Raw genomic sequence first — 22,877 nt, 5'->3', positions numbered from 1 at the left:
TGTGTATACATTCACAGTGAAATATGTATACAAATATATATATATATGCATACTTATATTTCTATGTGTATACATTCACATAGAGAAATATGTATACAAATATATATATATATATATGTATATTATATATACACATATACATTTTGTTTTTGGTTGTTTATTTTTGTCCTTTATGACATGCAAGTGAATTAGATTTAAGTGAGGGACAAGAATTATCAACTTTGGTAGCAAATAACCAAAGAGTCACAGGGGTTTTGCATCCATTACTTCCAAAAATACCAAAGATTCACATAGGTTATATTGGAAAAGAGAAATTAAGACATAAGTGTTGGGGTTTCTTTTAGGAGGAGACCCAAGGCAGTGGAGCTAAACCTTGATCAAATAGTGTGGTGCAGTCACAAAGGTGAGACACGAGCAAGGTTGTCTAGTGCCAAAAAGTTCCTTCATATAAGGGCTTCCTATCTGGGCCCTCAGACTCAGGGATCATCAATAATTTGATTTAGTTGCAAAAATTTGTGAGTCCATCCAAAGGATGAGTGCAAGGGATTTGTTATTATGCCAAATTCAGGACAGAGCTTACTTGCTAGACTTAGTTCTGGAAAATAGTGCCTCCTAAAACTAAAAAAAGAAAGGGATGGTCTTGTATCATGACTGTAGTTATGTGTATGGGTGTGTGTGTGTGTGAGTGTGTGTGTGTCTTGAGCTAGAAGCAATGGAACAGGAAGTGCTACTAAAAATTTTGTCACAATTCTATTTATACAGTTTTCTACCCAGTTTCAACTATTCTAAGAATTTGCCCTATAGACCATTTCCTCCCCCATCAGCTTTAACCCATCCCTGTCTAATGGCTTCTCCTCACTACCATTCCACATTCTGAAACCAACTTAGTCCCATCCATTTAATATTTGATTTACTTTTTGTGCTTTTTGAAGTATCACTTACACCACCACCTTACCACTTAAGCCTCCTACTTTAACCATCGGAATTTCTATGGCTCCTTCCCCAATTAGATAAATGGATATTAAGAGAGAGTTTTCAAAGGAAGAAATATAAGACATCTGCAAAGATTCATATCAACACATATTTATGGAATGTTAGCTTCTTGAGGGCAGGAATGGCTTCATTATTATTGTTTTTGTGACCAAAGCCTTCCATTTCTTTTTGGAAAATATGGAGAGCTGGGATTACTGACAGCAATAAATAAAGTAAACCCCAGTTGTTCAAACGAAAGGTTATAATTAATTCAAAATGTATAAATATTGTCCTAATTTTGGGTTTGGTGAGTATTGGTATTTAAGATCCACACCTGCCTTTAAATACCTGTGAATTCTTTTAATTGAAATCAAACATATGTTTTGACTTAATCTTCATGCACAAAATTATGTGTGCTAAAGATTTGCTAGTCTTAGATGAGAGTAGATCTGGGACTTAGAACTCTCCTTGCTAAATTCCAAGCTCAAAGCTCTTTCTGGAGTGCCCCACTTGGATCTTTTCTCCTCTATCTCATCTGCAATGAACTTCAGAATTTGTTGCTGCTATATTTTTTTCTTACTCTGTTTTGTCTCCTCATATTTCATACTTTATCCGAGCAATACTAGATTCTCCTTACTTTCAAAGTGACAATTAATGAATTGAATGAACTGATTGTACTAATAATACCCTAATGCAAAAAGATTATAAGGACTACTCAAGATTCTCCCCAAGTTTCTAGATCTTTGGTGTTTAGGCTAGAAGCAGTTAAATCTCTAACAATATGAAAAAAAATTTGTTTCACATGTGTTTCATAAAGGACTTCTAGAGGAAGTAAAGAATTATTTCATCTTTCAGTTGTATTATATTAACTTTATAAATTAAATAAACTAATTAAATTGTACTAATCAATACAAATGAAGATGATATTGAATTGCTTTGACATCAATTGAATAAATGCAGCATAATATAATTACATTATATTATAATATTGCAGTAGAATACTTATAAAATATACTGTAATATGATATAATAGAATGCTTTATTTTAACAACAGAATAACATTATATAATGTAGGAAAAAGTATAATGCAGCAATTAAATTATATCATGAGATTATTTACCCCAGATGGCTCCTCTCAGTAGCATATCAGAAAACTCCTATATTACTTAATGAATTTGTTAATGATTGTTTCTTATTTTAAAAAATTAGTCGAGGCTGGAAGTGGCGTCCTAGTTGTGTTTCAGTGTCTGTATGTTTATACATTAAAATATGTAGTTATCCATTGTCTCAAAGATCTCTTCCCTACCCAAAATTGTGTTCATTTCTATCCTTGGAAAAAGCTGTGAGGAACTACTAGTCCTTGCCTTTTAGACTGCAGTCAACCTTCAATCACTATAATAATGAAAAAAAAAGCAAAGATAAATGAAATCTACAGATAATCCCTAAACCTTATTTCAGTCGAGTCTTTCAATTTCCTCTCACCCCACTTTGTATAAGAACTTTTAACAAAGCTAATTTGAATTTCACCCCCAATCTGCCCTCCAAAGCTTGCTGAGTTTCTTATTTATACAATTCAGTGGAGAGAGAGAGAGAGAGACAGACAGACACACAGAGATACAGACAGATATACAGACATAGATACAGAGAGAGACACACAGAGAGAGACAGAAAGAGACACAGTGATAGAGAGACAGAGATAGAGATAGATAGTGACAGAGATAGAGAGGGGAAGGGAGGGAGTAAAAAAGGAAGGGAGATAGAGAGAGGAAAGAAGGGAGAAAGTAGGACATGGAGAGAGAGAGGGAAAGAGGGAGGAGGGAGAGGGTGTGTGTAAGGGGAATGTGTGTGTGTGTGTATGTGTGTGTGTGCTTGTGTGTAAGGATAGTATTTATTAGGAAGCCTCTCTCAGGAAAGGGATTCTCACACTTAGGTAGTTCACTAATTAAAACGGTCTTAGAGTTTACCTGTGTACTGGAATTTAGCTGGCTTACACAATTTTTAGACCAAGAGACTCCAAACTAGGGTATACATACCTCCAAGGGGATAGTAAAAACAAATTTCAAATTTGGGAGGACATTATTTTATTGAAATTAATGTTTTTCTTTATTCCTTATGTGCATGGCAAACTCCATAATTTACTTCCTAACATATCAAATAAGATTTTCCTGAAAATCAAAGGAAAAAAAAAAGATTGAAAAAGAAAAAGAAAAAAAAAAGGTTGAGGAACCTTGCTTTAGATAGTGGATCTGACCCATAGCATTACCAGATCTTTGGTACTGAGCTAAAATTAGTCCAGGCTCTAAAAATATGCAAAGAGGATATTATTTATTGTTTTGGTATTCAATTTATCATGAAATGAGGGTTTTTTTTTATTTCTAGAGGTGATTGGGGTGCTATTCTCTGAACCCTTTGTGTTAAATCTGGCATCTAATGGGAAATTGGCTTCCCAGGGCCCCAATGCATTTATCAGCTTTCCTATCCATGACTGACCCAGAAGTTTGGTTTGGTTTAAATATCAATCCAGCAAATCAGGAGATATTCTTTTCAGATACCATGGAGCTGGTTTCCTTAATGAGGATTCTTTCTAGATGTTCATCCATGCAAATCACTTTTTTCAGCTGAAGTATTTTCTTTTGTACTCCTGTCATATACTAATTTAAAGATATGCTGCTTTGGAATATAATTTTATAATCTATCCTTGACAGCTCAGTTGGAAAACTGGAATAGAATCATCCTTTATTGGAAGCCAAAGACATCTTTATTTCAATTGTCTGTAAAAACACATAGTAATACTTTATATCCTCATAAGTATGGAACAATTAGAAGAGCATTGTAAAGTAGTACTGACTTAAGCATTAGAGAACCCAGGTTCAAATCCTTACTATGCCCCTTACAAAACTTTGGACATGTCACTTTAATTATTTGAGGCTATGTTTCCTCAATTGTAAAATGGGAAAAACAATACTTCTACTATCTGCCCCTCATAAAATTGACTTTAAAACTACTCTGAAGGATTTATGATGAAAAATGCTATTCATATCCAGATTAAAAACTAATTGTGGCTGAATACAGACTGAAGCATACTTTATTTTCTTGATTTTTTGGGGGGGGATACCTATGTGTTCTTTTGTAACATGACTTTTATAAAACTATTTGGCATAACTTTAAATGTGCCTTTTCAGTAGGAGTTGTGGGGGAAAGGAATGGAGAGAATTTGGAATTTGAAGTTTTAAAAACAAGTATAAAATTGTTTTATACGTAACTGGGGAAAATAAAAATATTAAAACATAAACAAGATTTTAAAAATTGCCTTGTAATACACTTCAGAATGAGGAAGGATTATTATCATTGCCATTGAAAGGGAAAAGTCTATTCCATTATAATGACCTGAAGGAATAAAAGGGGAAAGAAGAGAGAGGCTTGATATTTTTTTCTTACTTATATCTGCACATAGCATTTTCCCACAGTTGAATTTAAGCCCCTCGAAAACAGGAGCTTTTTTCCTTTGTGTTCCCAGTGCCTAGTACCAGCACTTAATAAATGGTTGTTGATTTGAATCAATTGAATAGAAATCATCATTGCAAAGAAAACAATTTCCTTTAAAAAAAATCTGCTTACAAATCTAAAAACATACATTACACTTACTCTTTCATCTCTTAAAATCCCAGCTCCCCTCCTTCCTACTTGGTGTTATTTTGGGCAAGTCACTTCAACCCAGTCTGTTTTGTCATCTATAAAATAAGGGATTGTATTAGGAGGTCTTTGAAATTCCTTCTAGTCCTAAATCCTATGAAATTAAAACTAGACATAGTATTTTTAAGTAATTTAATTAAGTTTTAAAAGCATTTATTAAGTTCCTACAATGAAGCTGTCACTATACATCATGCTAGTCACAGTAGATATTCATATTCAAAAGGATCTGTGATCTTCCGGATTTGGATCTTGCTTCCAAGTAGGCAGCTCAAAGCTGATCTATTCTAGTCTTATCCATATCCTTCCATAAATTTGACACAGGATCCCATTTAACTTTCTGGAAGCCTCTCTCAATTTCTCTTTGAAATTTAAAGGCAAGCACAATGGCTGTCCAATGGTCATTTTTTGGTATCCTGACGAGCCATCTTTATTTTTCTTTTGTTCTTGTTCTTTTTTGAAATTACTCATTGGTTTTATGTTGAAACCTGCTCTTATCCACCATGCATCTCCTCATTGCCTTCTATGTGATATTAATTTTAGCTCTTTAGATAATATATTTTATGTCTTACTTATGCAATAACATGGATAGAATATTGGTATTAAGATGGGCCTCAGTTTTTAGGAGAAATGTGGAATCATTAAGAGAACTTTGCAATTTCCTAATGTAAATCCAGTTTATTCTATTCTTACTTATCTCATCAGTTGGGTATTCCTTGTCCTGTCTGCACAGATATACAGTGATGGGCAAGTTCTCTAGGTAGTAAGAATACGAAGACAACAATGATATATACTCCCTGCTTTCAAAAAACTGATTTTCTATTGGTAGTAGGGTGAGGAATTGGAATGTTAATGATTAATCCATGTCACATGAAGGAGACTCAACCAGTTGAGTCATATCTGTTGTGTCTAATACATAATAGACACAATAAATATTGAATTCAATTAACATTGGAAAAATATAAGCAGCATAGCTGACATTAAAAAAATTAAGTATTTGTCACCTAGGAATTTTTACCTTATTCCCAAATATATCTGATTTTAAGAAGGGCACCAATTACTTAAATGAGATTGAACAAAGATCATATTTTACATAAGACTTTAAGGAACTGCCAGAAGTCTTGCAAATGTGGCAACTCTCTATTCTGGGTGGAATGCCACCTTTTGGACAATAGTATTATCATGTTTTCCAAAAGAATTTACACCTTTGCTTTAAGAGATACCTAACATCCAAATGGAAGACATTTAATCAGGAACCTCTTTCATCTGTTTCCAAGTGACTTTGCTGAACTGAATTGCCATCATTATTAGGAATTCCCAGAGGTGAAATTGAGGTCTTCATTAAGAAAGAACCCTAGAAAAAAGCAGGGAGAAAGAAGAAAACTTTGTGCTAGTATGCAGAGTGGTTATCAGTTGTAATGGCAATAGAGCTCTCTATAGTGGTAGAGAAACTGTTACTTTACAATTGTTTGATGGCCTCTGCTTGCACAGGCTAATTGCCTTTGACCTTGGCTACTTCTCTGAGTCTGTTTCCTCAGCTATAAAATAAGAATAAAAATATTTGTAATGCCTATCTCTTATGGATTACTGTGAGAATCATATGGGATGGGGATGCTAGGAAGATGGCAAGTAGCAGAAAAAAAGTATAGCCTAGATTCCCCTTCATAATTCCTTCCCCTGAATCTAGAAATTGCTCCAAACTGAATTTTGATTGGAAGATCCAAGATAAAAGTTACAGAGCTTAAGGTTACAGAGTTCTGCAGACACTGGAGATGGAATCTGGCCAAATGTGGATGTTCACATCAGTGATGTTCCAGTCAGTGCCCATGAACTGAATTGGAAAGTGGTCACTAGGGCAGGAAGAGATCCCAAGAGACCGTGAAGAATTCAGGAATTGACATTATCTGGAAACCATGTCCACCCTCTGGATCCAGTTTCTGGTTACAGATCCAGGTGTGACAATTAAAAAGATTGCTAGACATAGTTTTTGGTAATTCAATCACTTTATTAATAAGGCCAGCAGGTTATTAATAAAAGAAAGGTTATTGGCTTGTCTCTCTTAGATCACAGACTTCTAATGATGGTAGGGGTCACAGTTTATATGCCCTTTGAAAAGTAGGTATTCATGAATGTTAGTAATCTACTTGGATTGGTTAATGCAAAGACTGATGTGGGTTATATTAAAATGAAGGTTATCTTGAGATATGTGACTTAAATCGTTCAAATCTTACTCAAAGAGGCATCAATTTCCATATCACCTGTCTTGAATGTAAGAAGAATCAAACCTTCCCCAGACTTGTGAAACAAAAATAATAAGAAGGAATATACCTATTAGTCCATACTTAAAATTTCTTTTATTGTTTGATTAAATCTTGGCCTGGGTAAATATCTATGAATGATTTTCCATACTTGTTTGCTTCTGGATGAGGAAGTAAAAAATGAAAAAAACTTTGTCTTAACACAATATGTAGTTATTAAATATGAGAAAAATGTTCATTTCACACACAGGTCAGACATTCTGAGGATAGCTGCACCTACAGGTGGTAGAAAAAAAAATCATGATTCCTAGCTGTTTACTAATTAAGGAACAATATAGGTCTAACCTTCAGCCCAAGTTGGATTTTGCCATGGAATAACCAGGACAGGAATCTCAGGCCAAAAAAAGAACTTACAGTTCAGTTGAATCTACAGAGGAAAAAGTAAGAGAATTATAATTTATATGTCACCTATTATGTGACAGGAACTATACTAAGTATTTTACCAATATTATTTCATTTGATCAAGACACAATAATCAGTGAATATAGTAATCTAGTATTTTATAAACCCAAAGATTCCAGCTCCTGGGATAAGAATTTACAATTTGACAAAAATTGTTGGGAAAATTGGTCAATGGTATGGCAGAAACTAGGTATTGACTAACATCTAACACCCTATAGCAATATAAGGTTGAAATGAGTTTATGGTTTAGACATAAAGGGTGATGCCACAAGCAAATTAGGAGAGCAAGGGATAGTTTACCTATAAGATCTTTGAAGGAGGACCAAAGAACTAGAAAACATTATGAAATACAAAATGGATAACTTTGATTACATTAAATTAAAAAGGTTTTGCACAAATAAAACCAAGGAATCCAAGAACAGAAAAAAAGCAGAAAGCTGGGGAAAATAATTTTACAACCAGTGTTTCTGATAAAGGCCTCATTTCTAAAATAGGTAGAGGACTGACTCAAACTTGTAAGAAGAATACAAACCATCAAGATGGTAAGAGAATAGAAACATCTTTGTTTGATCTCTTTCTGGCTTCCCTCAGATCAAGACCAGATAAAGCCTCTGAATGAATTTTGGAGTATACAAATATTTGGAATACACAAATATTTATAGTGTAACAAATTTTCAGAAGAAGATATTTTGGAAGAACTTCAGGAAAGGTCCATCTTACTCTTTTATTTAATTTTAAAAGCTTTTTATTTTCAAAATATATGCATGGATAATTTGACAACCTTGACTCTTGCATAGCCTTACATTTCAGATTTTCTCCTCCTCTGCCCCATCCTCTCCCCTAGATGGCAAACAATCTAATATATGTTAAACATGTTAAAATATATGTTAAATCCAATATGTGTAAACCTATTTATACAATTCTCTTGCTGCACAAGAAAAATCATATCAAAAAGAAAAAAAAGTAAATGAATAAGAAAACAAAATGAAAGCAAACAACAACAAAAAGAGTGAGAATGTTATGTTGTGATTCTCATTCAATTCCCACAGTCCTCTCTCTGGAAGTAGATGGCTGTTTTCATTACAAGATCATTGGAACGGGCATCAATCATTTCATTGTTGGAAAGAATCACATTCATCAGAATTGGTCATCATATAATGATGTTGCCATGTACAATGATTTCCTGGTTCTGCTCATTTCGTAATTTCAGTTCATGCATGTAGGTTTCTCCAGGCCTCTCTAAAATCATCCTCCTGATCATTTCTTATAGAACAATAATATTCCATAACTTATTCAGCCATTCTCCAACTGATGGGCATCCACCCACTTTCCAGTTTCTCTGATCAATAGTGATTTAGAACACCTTCTCATATGATTAGAAATGGTTTTAATTTCTTCATCTAAAAATTGTCTCTTCATATCCTTTAACCATTTATCAATTGGAAAATGGTTTGAATTCTTATAAATTTGAGTCAATTATTTATAGATTTTAAAAATGAGGCCTTTATCAGAACCCTTAAATGTAAAAATGATTTCCTGATTTATTGCTTTCCTTCTGATTTTGTCTGTATTAGTTTTGTTTGTACAAAATTTTTTTAACTTAACATAATCGAAATTATTTATTTGATGTTCAATTATGAGTTACAGTTCTTTGGACACAAATTCCTTCATTTTCCACAGACCCAAGAGGTAAACTACCCTATGTTCTTCTAATTTGCTTATATATCACTCTTTATTTCTAAATCACGAACCCATTTAGATCTTATCTTGGTATGTGGTGTTAGGTGTGGGTCAAGCTCTAATTACTTCCATACTAGTTTCCAATTTTCCCAGCAGTTGTTGTCAAATAGTGAGTTCTTATTCCAAAAGCTGGAGTCTTTGGGTTTGTCAAACACTAGATTGCTATAGTTATTGAGTATTTTGTCCTGTGATGCTAACCTATTCCACTGATTGACTACTCTATTTCTTAGCCAGTAAAGTCCATCTCTCTGTCCTGGTTCAGAAGCCATTGGATCTGCAAATCACCAACACAACAACAGAAGGCAAATTTGAGCCTCTGAATCCCCACATAACAAGCAAGACTTGGCCATATCCACCCAGCATGAGAAGGAAGCTGGAAGCACCAGCATCAGCCCAGGGCAGCATGGAAGTTCCTCTACAGGACTTAGGACAATTTCTTTTTTGAGGGCAAAGCCCTCAAGAGCAGACCTCAAACTTTTAAAATGAGCAAAAAAAGCAAAAAAAGCTCTGATCATAGATAGCTTTTATGGAAACAGGGAAGAATAGACTTTAAACATCTAGAGACAAAATGTCTCTAGATGAAGCCTGAAAAGGTGATGTAAGTTAGTCTCCATTTCAAAAGATTCTCTTGGAAGAATTCAAAAAGGATATTAAAAGGGAATTAGAAGAAAAATGCAGAAAGGTGAGGGCTCTGGAAAAGGAAACACAGAAATTGTCTGAAGAAAATCAGTCCTTAAAAATAGTTTTGGCAAAATGGAAAACAAAAACAACTCCTTGAAAAACAAAATTTGTGAAATGGAAAAAAAATTCAATGAATAACTCACTTAAAATTTCAATTGGCCAAATGCAAAAGGAGATAAAAAATTAACTGAAGAAAATAATTTACTAAAAATTAGAATTGAATAAATGGAAGTGAATGACTCAATGAGATATTAAGAATCAGTCAAACAAAACCCCCCAAAAAGAAAAAAATAGAAAATATAGAAAATATCTCATCAGAAAAACAACTGACTTAGAAAAAAAGATCCAGGATAGACAATCTAAGAATTACTGGACTGAAAACTATAATGAAAAAAGAACTTAGACGTCATCTTTTAAAAAATCATTAGGGAAACTGCCCTGATGTCCTAGAACCAGAGGGTAAAATAACTATTGAAAGAGATCCGAAAATGAAAACTTTAAGGAAAATTGTAACTCAATTTTAGGATTATCAGGTCAAAGAAAAAAATACTGCAAGAGGTAGAAAGAAACAATTCAAATATTGAGGAGCCACAATCAGGACTATCCAAGACTTAGTAGCTTTTACTTTAAAGATTCAAAGGGCCTGGAATATATTTCAGAGGGCTAAGGAGCTTGGACTGCAGCCAAGAATCAATTATCCAGCAAAATTGACCATTATATTTCAATGAACATTCAACAAAATAGGGGATTTTCATTTATTTTTGATGAAAAGACTGAGCCAAACAGAAAACTTGATTTTCAGATACAGAACTCAAGAGAAGTATAAAAAAATAAAGGAAAATACCCTATATTTATAGAGATTAAAATGTTTACACCCCTATATTGGAAGATCATATATTTAATTTTTGAGAACTGTATCTTTGTTAGGGGTATACTTAGAGGATGTAGATAAATAATTTCTTTACTGTGATGGTATAAAAAAGAAACTAAGTGTGGAAAAGGGATTGTATTAGAAGAAGAGAAAAGGGAAGGTAAATTACATTACATGAAGAGGCAAAAAAGACCTATTATAGTGGGAAAAAAGAAGGGAAAGAAATGACCATTGTGTAAACCTTGATCTCATCAGATTTGGCTCAAAGAGAGAATATTAGACATATTTAGCTTCTCAGAGAAATTTGTCATCCACTATGGGGAAGTAGGAGGGGAAAAGAGAAAGGAAAGGGGGAGGCTAATACAAGGGAAAACAAAAGAATAAGGGGAAAGGGATAAGAAAGAGGAAAGGGGCTGAAAAAAAGGGAGGGCAGATTGAAACAGTAGTCAGAAGCAAAATGTTGGTGAGGAAGGAAAAGGGGAAAGGAAAGAGAAAATTATAACTTGGGAAAAATAAGATGATGGGAAATACAGAGTTAGTAATTATAATTGTGAATGTGAATGGGATGAACTCTCCCACAAAAGGGAAATGGATAGCTGACTGAATTAAAAGCCAGAATCTTACAATATGTTGTTTATAAGAAACACATTTAAAGCAGATCATGATGCAATAAAAATTACATATAATAAAGAGCCAGAAATAAATAGATCAAAAATTATTATTTTTTTATTTTTATTTTTTTTTAATTTTTTTTATTTAATAGCCTTTTATTTACAGGTTATATGCATGGGTAACTTTACAGCATTAACAATTGCCAAACCTCTTGTTCCAATTTTTCACCTCTTACCCCCCCACCTCCTCCCCTAGATGGCAGGATGACCAGTAGATGTTAAATACATTAAAATATAAATTAGATACACAATAAGTATACATGACCAAAATGTTATTTTGCTGTACAAAAAGAATCAGACTTTGAAATATTGTACAATTAGCTTGTGAAGGAAATCAAAAATGCAGGTGGACATAAATATAGGGATTGGAAATTCAATGTAATGGTTTTTAGTCATCTCCCAGAGTTCTTTCTCTGGGCATAGCTGGTTCAGTTCATTACTGCTCCATTGGAAATGATTTGGTTGTAGATCAAAAATTAATTGAAAACTAAATAATCTAATCCTAAAGAATGAGTGGGTGAAGCAACAAATCATAGACACAATTGATAATTTCATCCAAGAAAAATACAATAATGAGACAACATACCAAAATTTATGGGATTAGCCAAAGCAGTTCTTAGGGGAAATTTTCTATCTCTAGATGCTTATTTGAATAAAATATAGAAAGAGAAGATCAATGAATTGAACAGGCAACTAAAAAAGCTAGAAAAAGAACAATTTAAAAACCCCCAAATAAATATCAAATTTGGAATTGAACTTTAAAGAGGAAAGTAATAAAATCGAAAGTAAGAAAACTATTGAACTAAACAAAACTCAGAGTTAGTTTTATGAAAAAAATTAAGAAAATAGCTAAACCTTTAGCTAATTCAATTAAAAAAAGGAAAGAAGAAAATTAAATTGCTACTATCCAAAATGAAAAGGGTGAACTTTCCACCAATGAAGAAGAAATTAAGGCAATAATTTGGAGCTATTTTGCCCAACTGTATACCAATGAATCTGATAATCTAAGTGATTATCACTGATAATCTAAGTGAAATGGATAAATATTTACCAAAACATAGATTATCCACATTAACAGAGGAGGAAAAAATGACTTAAATAGTCCCATTTTAGAAAGAGAAATTGAACAAGCTATTGATAATTTATCTAAGAAAAAATTTCCAGGGTCAGATGGATTTACAAGTGAATTCTACCAGACATTGAAAGAAGAATTAATTCCAATACTTGCAAACTATTTGGAAAAATTCCTTTTATGACACAGATATGGTGCTGATACTTATGCTAGGTAAGGTCAAAACACAATGAGAAAACTAGACCAATCTCTAATGAATATTAATTCAAAAATCTTAAATAAAATATTAGCAAAGAGATTACAGTAAGTGATCACCAAGTTCACCAAGATCACCATGACAAAGTAGGATTTGTATCAGGAATGCAGGGGTGGTTCAATATTAGGAAAACAATGAGCATAATTGACTATATCAATAACCAAACTAAGAGAAATCATATAATTTTCTCAATAGATTCAGAAAAAGCATTTGACAAAATCCACTACACATTCCTACTAAAATACTAAAGAGTATAGGAATAAATGATTTTTTCCTGTAAATAATCTATTTAAAACCATTAGCAAACATCACATGTAATAGGGATAAACTAGAAGCATTCCCGATAAAATAAGGAATGAAACAAGGTTGCCCCCTTTCACCGAACATTACTATTCAATATTGTATTAGAAATGCTAACTTTAGCAATAAAAGAAGAAAAAGAATGAAAGAAATTACAGTAGGAATGAAGAAACTAAATTATTACTCTTTGCAGATGATATGTTGGTATACTTGGAGAGTCCTAGAGAATCAATTAAATAACCACTAGAAACAACTTTAGCAATGTTTCAGGATACAAAATAAATCCACATAAATCATCAGCATTTCTATATGTAACCAACAAAAGTCCAGCAGCAAGAGACACACAAAAAAAAATATAAATTATTTGGGAGTTTTTTCTGCTAAGACAAAGTCAGGAGCTATATGACCCCAATTACAAAACACTTTCCATGCACATAAAGTGAGATCTAAACAACTGGAACAATATCAAGTGTTCATGGGTTGTCTGAGCTAATATAATAAAAATGACAATTCTACTTAAATTAATCTACTTATTCAGTACAAAGCAATCCAACTGTCAAGATTCTGTCCTATAGACATTGAGAGTTGCCTAGAATAGAGATAAAGTGCCTTGTTCAGGATCACACAGCCTGAATAAGTCAAAGATTGGACTTAGATCCTGACTTAAAAGTCAGTTCAATATCTATTTTGGCATTCTACCTCTTGGTTGTCTATTGTTATAAATAACATCTGAATCACATGGGAAATCTTAAAGTAGGATAGAAAATAAAAAGGCAACATGTAGAAAGAACAGTGGATTGGAATCAGAAAAGGTTTGATTGCAAATACAGTCCTTTATCCTAAGTATATTATTACAAATAAGCCATTTAATCTTTATATTAATTTCTTCATCTTTAAAATGGGAATAATATCTGCAGTATTTATCTTGATGGTTTGTTAGGAGGATTAAATGATAATGCATGTGAGGTACTTTACAAACCCTAGAGTGCTATGTATACTATTTGTATCAATTTTTATTATTAAAGTAGCAACTTATAAGCAAAAACAAATTACAGATTGCCCAGCTGTGAGAAAACTTAATGTTAGCACATACTCAAACTTTCACCATAAATTTATGTGGAAATGAAACATCTAGGATCATTTGGACACTTTGACATCAAAGTCCAGATGAGTCAGTGATTGGGAGGAGGAAAAAAATGCTTAAATTACCCATTTTAATGAGTTTTGAATCATTGTGATTCCAGAGTTCAGTGAATATTTCTAAAAACATGAATTTTCCTGACACTGGATTTCATATCATAAGCCTGATATTATATTGTGGTCTGGCAATTTGACAGTTGTTTTTAATTTGAAGGAAGGTTATCTTTGTTCCTGTGTTTTTCTTCAGTGAGACCCAGGCATCATGTGTAGAGGGCCATGTGCCTGTCTTTGTGGGGAAAAACACCTAGTGGTGAACCTTGTTGTTCTTTAGATTTAAAAAGAATGTGTTATCTATGAGATATTTATATTAGGAATAGATTCAGGGTTGGAGCAGAGTTAATTGAGGCAGCTAGATGGAATCTTAGATAGATGGGAGAACCTGGAATCAGAAAAACTTGAGTTCAAATGTGACCTTAGAAACTGAGTAGCTGTGAGATCTTAGGCAAGTCACTTAAATTGTTTGAGTTTCTTCAACTGTTTAATAGGGATAATAATAGCACTAAACTCTTAGGGTTGTTGTAAGGATCAAATAAAATAATATTTGTAAAATGCCTTACGTGTAACATAGAGTCTCTATAAATACTTATCTCTTTCTCCCCCAATTATTATGAGTTATTTCAGACATATCACTTTTTTACTTTAATGATGATAATATTAATAGCTGACAGTAATAAAGCAATTTGTGCTTTACAGGATACTTTAGTGTTCTGTAAAGACTCCCTCTACTATATCACTTATCTCTTAAGAAGGTCAGACTTAAGACAGATTGTCACTTCAAAAATTAATTCCTGTTTTACTGACAATCGATACTACTGTAAAATAAAACTGTTAAAAGAGATGTACCCATCTTCGTAATGGAGGCACAATCTTATAGAGCTATATTCTGTTTACTAGAATAATTTTATTGTTCAGAGCATATAAGCAACATGACTTAGGATTTCCACAGCTGCAAGTGGATAGATTCTGAGATTTAGATAGTGATTTCAGGACTTTATTGTTCATCCAAGACTAGACTCAGCTACAACCATAAGTGATGGTCTCCAAGTTACATTGGCATGGATATATGATTGTAAACTTTTTGAGGGCAGCAACTACCACAATGTCTTGCTAATGTCAGACTAATTAATAAATTGTTGTCAAATTGAACTGAATATGGCATATAACCCCTTTAAGATTTTGAAAATTTTACTAATTTAAGGGGGAAAAATAAATGTAAAATTTGTATATTTGAGAAACACTAAGAAAGCAGCTTTCAGGAACAAGGCATTTATTCAAGATAAAGATGTATGCAATGTCCTATTTCCCAGCAACTAATATGCAAATAACTGATAGGAGTATTTGGAGTGGTAACTATAAAATTCTGAACCTAGGAACTCTTTTGTGATTAGGACAACTGTACATTGCATGATTTTGAATTAGTTAACAGAAATGATGATTACTGAGGGAAAGCCAATTTTGACCAGAAAAAGGATCAAAGAAAGACTTCAGAGCTGAAGGAAAGGAGAAAGGTATTTTCTTTATTTAAATCTATACTTTTTACTAGGAAAATGGTAATTACTCAGCAGTGAGCTGGTGAAGCAGATGGAGTGCTGGGCCTGGAGTCAGGAATTCTCATTTTCCTTGTTGTGTGACCCTGGGCAAGTCACTTAACCCTGTTTGCCTTGATTCCCTCATCTATAAAATATATTAGAGAAGGAAATGGCAAACTACTCTGTAGAGGGCCACAGTCAGTGGAGAAACTCTAGGTGAGGTTTAAGACCCTTCAGCCCAGAGGAACCTGCTAACACTGTTGGGTTTGGCTCCCCAGCTCCCCATCTTCCCTAAGGGCTCTCAGCCTTCCTGAGAAGTCAGGGGGCAGTGACAACCTGTGTTGTAATTGAAGCAGAATGATACCAGGTGGCAAACTACATACAATAGTAAGTTGTTTATGTGGTCCCACTTGAGTAGTATATACTTAGTGCATGCCCAGTGTTGTTTTGGTTACATAAGGGTATTAGAGTATAAAAAGGGGAAAGAACTGGTAATAAATGGACTCCACATTTCCACCATCCACAAAAGTCCCACTTCATCACTTCTTCATTAAGACAGTATATTTTAATCACCCCAGCATGTGGGCTCTAGAAAGCACAGTATGTTTTGTCATCCTAACTTGGGGGCTCTAGAAAGCAGGACACAACACCACTCCAGTATCTTTGCCAAGAAAATCCCAAATGGGGACATGAAGAGTCAGACATGACTAACAAATGACTGAACAACAACAACAATGAAACTACTCAGTGCCAATCTAACAGAATGAAACTGAAAAAAACCCCCTATATATTTTGGCTAAGGATCTCTGTAATTTTAGAAAGAAAGCAGCATTATTTCAGTAATGATAAAGGGTTATCCAATCAAGAAGAAAGTAGCTCTTCCCAGAAAAGAAGCAAAGAAACCCTGAACAGTGGCCCAGTCAAGCTAAGGAAGTTCTTATCCAACAATGGGGTGTCTGTCAACGAAGTTTTGTGCAGACTGTTTCTGAAGGAAAGAAACAGTATCAGAGTTTGCAATTCCAAATTTTCAGTTGCCCCAGGACACATGAATTTTCTATACATGTATCTCATTAAATGGTTCTTTGAATTTGTTTTCACTCCTTCCATGGACACTGTGTAATTGGCAGGATAACATGCCTGAAGTTTGTGGATGGATTGGTATAATTTTTTTTCTTTGTTCTTTATTAATAAATGTTTTGACTAAAGTAACGGATTTAATGGACTTTAATTAATTTGTCAAATGGGAAGCACAAAGATGGAGCCTCAGGAGCTATAGTATCCAGTAAAAGGATGTAGATCTCCCCCTCTTCCTTAACTAGGGTCACCCCTAGAACTCTTAGAGAGTTAGTTGTAGCAATGACTGCCCTCTATAAATCCTCCAATTTGTCAGCATGAGTTGAATGTCAGGAAGGCCTAAGTTTAAATGCAATGCCTGATACCAACTATATAATCATGCATAAGTCGCATAAGTTTTCTGATTCTCAGGAAAATAACCAAGCCTCCATATTAAGTTATATAACTATACTGTTCCAAGTAATAACAAGTTGCTATTTGTATAGCATCATTCCCTCAATGAAGCAATCTCAATTAAGAAACATTGAGCATTGATGTGTATATGCATGCCTGTATCTATATCTATATTTCAGCTAACAGTGATTTTTCTAAATTTGATCCCCATCATCAGTATGCTAATCCAGACAAGGGAAGGAGACCTAGACTAAGATGGAGGCAGTATGAGAAAAGATGAAACAAGACATGATCTCTGCTATCTCTTACAATTTGATTTTCAAATTTAGCACTCTATTGAAACAAAGGTTGCCAATGAATACTTAACTGCTAAATCATAGAATTATAGGAGCATAGACAGAGCTAGAAGGAAATGAAGAAGCCATATATTTCCCATCCATTCTTCTATAAAGATATAGAAGGAAGATCTAGATTTGCTAGAGAGCCCACATATCTTCCCTCTCAAAAGATGTAGATGTGGTTAGAAAGATGAAAAGATAGAAGACAAATAGTTGAAGAAAGGAAATGGGAGAGAATATGTCCTCCATTCCACAGGAAAAAAAAAGATTTTTCTAAGTCAAAGAGGTAACTCTAGTGGTTTCCTATTACCCCTAGATTTGCTGTAGATAGGCAAGACCCTACATGTTAAGGGAAAAGGGAAATAATGGCAATGAAGAAAGCACCTCCACCAGATCATATTGAAGTAACAGAAGTCCTGTCTTTCAGGAGGCCCAAGTTATAGAATTTTCAAGTATTTTGTGCTTAAGAGTACAGAATACCATCACACCAGCAACACCATTAATATACCTGACAGGAGAAGAAAACCAGGAAAGAGCTTAAAAAAATAATTGCCAAATATAGATCTATCTTCAGTCCTTACTAGAGAGCCTGCGCTATAGTGAGATCCTAACTTCCTGCATAAGCCAGATCAGAAAGACCCAATTGTAAAGCCTACAAGATCAAGGACAGCTACCTGAAGGATCAATCCGCAGTTCTTGCTTTCTGCAAAGGTGTAGAACTGTGCAGATTTGATGTTTCAACGTTAAAAGTACATTCTAAAGTTGAACAAAGGATGCTGTGTGCTTTTCTATCTAGATTTATATTATGTTAACAGGTACTTGTTTATTTGTAGTTGCTGTACATTTGACATTTGAAAGAATCTAGGGAATTATTTTTATAAGGTTTTACAGAATAAGTATCAAGCCCAAGGAAAGCTGCCAGTATAAAAAAAAACACACCTGCATGTTCAGTTCTTATGAAATCCAATTCAGATTTGGAAATCAAATGCAAACATTGCTTTATAAACAAGAAGTGTTTTCAAACTTAGGGTTTTTGAATTTTAGATAGATTAAAAAAAAGATTCATCAACTTAATTAAGTTGATCCAGTTTCTATTAAACAAAAAAAGAAAGAAAAAAAAACATTGAACTGGCCATTAGTAGCCTTTTCTCTTCCCAACTTCTCTCAGATGGAATCTAGATTTTATTAGCACAATATAATAATAAACACTAAAAAGGTCAGTTTCTTTGGTGCTTGTCTGCTTGAATTGATTTACCACTTTGATGCTTCATGTGAAATGACATTTAATCAAGGAGTGAGAAGACAGCATGCATATTTAGGCTTTCATAAGTTTTAAGGAAAACTCTTGGTTAATAACTTTCTTTAAGAACTAATCAATTTAGATGATGCAATCAAATATAAGGACTTTGCAGCTGTAAACCATTAAGTAAAAAAGAAGGGATTAGTATTATTTACAAACACCATATAGCAGTTTGAATGTGGAAATGATTATATTGATAGCACATTTTCCATTTTTCTTTGAAAATCTTTATATTTAATATGCTTCACGGGGCAGCTAATCACACTGAATACTGGACTTGAAATCAGGAACACCTGAGTTCAAATTTCTCCCTTGGACTTTTACTAGTTATATAGCTCTAGACAAGTTACTTAATTTCTGCTTCTGTTTCCTCATCTGTAAAAAGGGTCCAATAATAGAACCTACCTCCCAGGTAGATCATATGAGATATAACTTTAAAGCCCTTAGTACAATACCTGGCATATAGTAAGCACTCTATAAATATTATCATCATTATTGTTGTTCTTATTATATTATCAATTGTTAAGGGGGATGGTAAACCAACTTGGAGGCCAATAATGCCTCTTGTCATCACTCTAAGCTATGTAAAGAACATCACTTTGTTCTATTAGTACCTTCTTCCAATTATATGCTCAAGCCAAAAATTCAATTTTCTTGTTATTTCCACTGAAGCATAAATTTAAATAAGGGAAATTAGGTGAAAGTAAAGACTAGAGGTGGGTGACTCTGGAGAAACTATTATTCTAAAAGCTGTTCATTGGGTTCAGGGTCCTGGTATGTTTCCAGTAAGGTCCATGGAAGATAGTTATCAAAGTGGTGGTAGTGCTTGTGGAAATCTTACTTGTCTAGCACATTTTGCTTCATATCTCTCCCTTAGGTTCCATTGCTGCTTCAGGTAGTCTGGTTTGTTGTCTTTTGAGGGTAGTTGGTTGGCAATTGATGGTGAATTTGTTTAAAATATTTTCATATAAGAATTGATCAAAAAAATGAAGGAGACAGTTGGAAGTAGATAATTAGGGAAACCATGTTAGCTGTATACAATATTTAAAAGACTGTTGTATGTAGAAGGAATTAGATTTATAATGCTTGACTGAAGAAGATAGGACTAGGAACAATAAGTTGAAAATACAGAGTGATAAATATATACAAGGAACGACTTTTACATATACACTCTTCTGTTCCTTGTCACACACCCTTTTCTCATTGATCTTTGGTTGGGTGATATTGCCTGTTCAGTCATCCCATGAAGGCTCCTGTTATGATTAGAGTCTACTGAAGCAGAAAGCTAATGAAATGCCCTCCATTACATTCTCTTTGAATGAAGTAGAATGAAGTAGTAACAGAGAAATCAGTTGATGATTAGATGTTGGTTATTCATCTACTGTGTGTTGTGTATTGTGCTAGGATCAAAGATAAAAATAAAACATTACACCTTTCAGATTTGCTAAGATGACAGGAAAAGATAATGATAAATGTTGGAGGGGATGTGGGAAAACTGAGACACTAATGCATTGTTGGTGGAGTTTTGAAATTATACAACCATTCTAGAGAGTAATTTGGAATATGCTCAAAGGCTATAAAACCGGGTATTCCCTTGACCCATCAGTGCCACTACTGGGTCTATATCCCAAAGAAATCATAAAGGAGGGAAAAGGACCCACATGTGCAAAAATGTTTGTAGCAGTTCTTTTTGTGCTGGCAAAAAATTGGAAAATGGGTAGATATCCATCAATTGGGGGATGGCTGATTAAGTTGTGGTATGTGAAGGTAATGGAATTGTATTGCTCAATAAAAAAATGATGAACAAGATTTTAGAAAGGTATGGAAGGATATACATTAACTGATATTGAGCGAAATAAGCAGAACCAAGAATATATCATCCAGCAAGATTGCATAATGATCAATTATAATAGCCTTAGTTCTTCTCAGTGGTTCAGTGATTCAAGGCAATCCCAAACTTTGGATAGAAAACACCATCTACATCAAGAAAGAGAACTAGGGAGATTGAATGCAAATTAACACATGCTATATTTACTTCTTTTTTCTGTTTTTTTCCCCCCTCTCTCATGGTTTTTCTCTTTTGTTTTGATTTTTCCTCCCAACATTATTCTTAAAGAGATGTGTATTTAAAAAGTTAATATATATGTATAACCAGAAAAAATTGCTTTAAAAAAAGCAGAAAGATTATCTAGGAAAGATCATCAGAGAAGAGAAAAGCCATGGAATTGGCTTACTTCCTATTAATTAGATATCAATGTGAACCTAACATTAGTAATAAAGAAGCCTGTTGTCTTCTAGAATGTGCCTCTGAGATGGAATGAAGAAACTACCAAGATTTTCAGACCTGAGGACCACTATTCAGCTTGCTTGTTTCTGAGAGATCATGTGAGATTTGACAATGTTATTCATAGAATTTAGAGAGCATTTTTTGGTTATTGTGAGGCCCTAGACAAGGAAAGAATTTCAGAGGCACAAGTGATTTCATCACTATTGTGGACTGAAGTTAGGGGTTTCAGGAAAAATAGGAAGTTCTGGAAAATGAACAGCTAGTTAAAAGAATAGCACCTGAGAATAAAGAGGTGGTATAATGTAATGAATAGAGATACTAGTTAGTCTTAGGGATCAGAAGGACCTAGGCAAAGGTCTAACTAGAGAAGAGAAAATAAATGAAGAATCTGAGAGCTTCACAATCCTATTAGAAAGACTTAATACAGTAATGATAAATATTTCAATTATCTAGACAATTGTGGGAACTCTCTCTGCCAAAAGCAGATCAGTTAATTTTATTGTTTGGCCTTAAAGTTGATTTCATGTTTCAAAAGGTGAAAAAATAATGAAAAAGACTGATATTCTGGAAATGCCTTTTAAAAAAATATCCAACAAGGAGGAAATTTTCATTGAAGTAAAGCAATGAAACTTTGAGGGGAATTGACCTTTTCAATGAGGGAATTGCCCAATGAGACTCTAGCCTTTGAAACATGCAAAGACATTATCTAATGCCAATCCAGTAAATAGAACTTTGGAAGCCAATTTATAATATTGAAACTCAGGGGCTCTGACTAAATGATAAAGAAAAACCTTTAAGGTGGTATTGGAATAGAAAGGCTAGATAACACAGAAGCCATGGTGAAGGAAGTATAAAAAAGCATCTATACATGCTTCTCTCTCAACCTTTCATTGTTTTCCTTCCTGGCAGTGATTGATGCAAGAATTGTTGTGAGCATCAAAGTGAGGGAAGGACATCATTTCTTTCCTGATTTTAGATAAAGAAGTATTCTGTGAGGGAAATGCCCAGTTGACTAGTGAGTTTGATCAATCAGAAAGGTCTCACCAGTAAAGAGATTTGCTATATTAGCCAAGTATGGCAAGGAGTCAACCCAGTAGTGAATATGTGTGCTTGATCCAGTCCAACAGTGGATTGCCATGAAAGAAGAAAAAAAACAAAACTACTGGTTGAACAATTTGGGAAATAAATCAGATTGGGAACTCTTGAGCAACAACAGTATTAGAAAATCACTAACTTTCAGGGTTATTCCAGCACCTTGATGAAAGCAGTAGTCAGTTGCCTTCTGAAGCCCCAAGCTGAATTGTGAATAGGGATTTGGGAAAGTGAATCCAGAGATAGTGTTACCTTTTAGAAGAGAAATTTAGTTATTCTGATGTGGACTCTGGATTTTTGAAAGAATAGATTTCAAAAGATTTTAAAGAAATACTAAATATCAATTCTTGGGTCTAAAAGCTATGAAGGAAGTCAGTCTAAGAAGAACAAAATATTCTCAAGAATGAAATTTTGGAGATATTTGTAACTGTGGCTTGAATGTGGCAAATGCAAAGTTGCCTTTCTTGCTTGTCTGTTACCATGTCTGCTAGCTCTGCATTTGGTCCTTGGGAGATGATAAAGTCCCTGATTGCTTCTAGGAGTATGTGGCTCAGAACTGAAAGGATGCACTTTGGGGTAATGAAACAAAGCTCTCATTGACCGCTGAGAAGGACAAACTATGTCTCAATAGATTTCTGAAAAGAATGTCTCTCCTTTCATTACTCTTTGTCTTTTCTATTCTCATCTAGTG

The sequence above is a fragment of the Sarcophilus harrisii genome, chromosome 3 (assembly GCF_902635505.1).
Source record: "Sarcophilus harrisii chromosome 3, mSarHar1.11, whole genome shotgun sequence".
Classification (NCBI taxonomy): Eukaryota; Metazoa; Chordata; class Mammalia; order Dasyuromorphia; family Dasyuridae; genus Sarcophilus; species Sarcophilus harrisii.
Note: the sequence above shows the minus strand (reverse complement) of the source record.